This window comes from Callospermophilus lateralis, chromosome X (genome assembly GCF_048772815.1).
Source record: "Callospermophilus lateralis isolate mCalLat2 chromosome X, mCalLat2.hap1, whole genome shotgun sequence".
Lineage (NCBI taxonomy): Eukaryota > Metazoa > Chordata > Mammalia > Rodentia > Sciuridae > Callospermophilus > Callospermophilus lateralis.
The window spans coordinates 96381210-96382997 of record NC_135325.1 but is presented as its reverse complement, the minus strand read 5'-3'; the positions used below and the strand labels follow the sequence as shown (position 1 = coordinate 96382997).

General features: G+C 31.8%; 1 non-coding gene across 1 annotated transcript; it reads left to right on the top strand.

The window, feature by feature from the left end:
• Positions 1–1212: 1212 nt before the first annotated feature.
• Trnad-guc (transfer RNA aspartic acid (anticodon GUC)) lies at positions 1213–1286 on the top strand. Its single transcript has one exon. It is a non-coding gene; the product is annotated as a tRNA-Asp (tRNA).
• The last annotated feature ends 502 nt before the right edge of the window (positions 1287–1788 follow it).

The following is a 1788-nucleotide window of genomic DNA, read 5'->3' as shown; positions in this document are numbered from 1 at the left end:
AATATCTGTAACTCGCCAATTTAAAAAACTGTAAATAAATAGAAGGAAGACCAGTAGAGGAAGGGGAACAGGGTGGAGGAGGGGTGTGAAAGAGGAAGTACTGGGGACTGAAATGGAGCAAATTGTATTCTATGCATGTATGATTATGTCAAAATGAGCCCCACTGTCATGCATAACTATAATGCACTAATAAAACATTAAAAAAGAAATGATTGAAATAGAATACTAAGTCAAACCAAGAGGATCAACAAACTAAAACACTATATGAATATAAAGTTGACAAATGCATGTAGATATGCCAGATTAGGCTTGATCTCATATAGTTAATTGTTATGTTAATAGGCTATTATTGTTCTCAAAGCTTATATTTCTTCTCCTGTAATTTATTCTTTATAAAAAGGTTATTGTTTAAGTAGAAAATCAAATTTGTAGTTTAATCTTTGCAAATCCATCTCATAGATGCATTTACAAACAAAAAATACAATGAAATTCTAGTTGTTTTAAAAAAGATGAATAAAATAGATCATTCTTTGCTAGATTGATGAAGAAGAAAAAGAAAAGGCACAGATAAAAACTAAGAATGAAAATAGATGTAAAATTAATGTAATGTCATATTAATTGTTTTATAATAATTAATATAGTAGATAGGATATTGAAACAAAAGAATTTTATGAATATATTTGTCAATGAATTTGAAAACTTATATGGATAATTTAACATAAACTGCATCTTAACAAAATTCACTCAAGAAGAAATAGGAAAACTAAGCAGATTTGTGATTATTAAACAAAATTTAAGATATGGTTAAAATTTATCAACCAACAAACCAAGAAACAAACAACCCACCACTCATCCCTTAGAGGGTTAGTTGTATAGTTGAGTTCTATCAAACATTCAAGGAATATACTATCTGTTGCATTCAACCTCCTCCCAATTAATTTTATTATTTTATTTTTTTTTTACTTGAACACTATATCTTTGTTTTATTTATTTATTTTTTATGTGGTGTTGAGGATGGAACCCAGGGCCTCGCACGCACTAGGTGAGCGCTCTACCACTGAGCCAGAACCCCAGCCCACCAATTAATTTTATAAGGCTAGCATAACCTTGATGCCAAACCAGCAAGAATATTATGGGAAAAGAAAATTATAGGTTAACTTCAGTTAAGAACATACATACAAACATCCAAAACAAAACTCTAACAATTAGGACTGGGGATGTAGCTCAGTTGGTAGAGTGCTTGCCTGTCATGCACAAGGTCCTGGGTTCAATCCCCAGCACCACAAAAAGTAAAATAAAATAAAACCACTAGTCATTAGAATGAACTCATTATGATCAAGTTGTAATAAAAGTGATTTAATACTAGAAGAACTATAAATTCACCACAATAATAGAAAAGGAGCAAAACCACCACTTTGTTTTGTAGGCTTCAATCAGTATAGTAAGAAAATAAAACTTTTAAAAGTAAGGATCAAAAAGGAAGAAGCAAATCTTAATATTTGTAGATGAAACAATTGTACATATAGAAAATACAAGAGAACGTGCAGGATATGGTGGTGCACTCCTGTAATCCAGCTGCTTGGGAGGCTGAGGCAGGATGAGCACAAGTTCAAGGTCAGCCTTCACAATTTATCAAGGCCCTAAACAACTTAGTGAGACCCTGTCTCAAAATAAAAAATAAAAAGGAGTGGGGATGTTGCTCAGTGGTTAAGCACCCCTGGGTTCAATCCCTGGTACCAAAAAAAAAAAAAAAAAAAAAATCACCAAAATTTTTTTAAAAACCCAAGA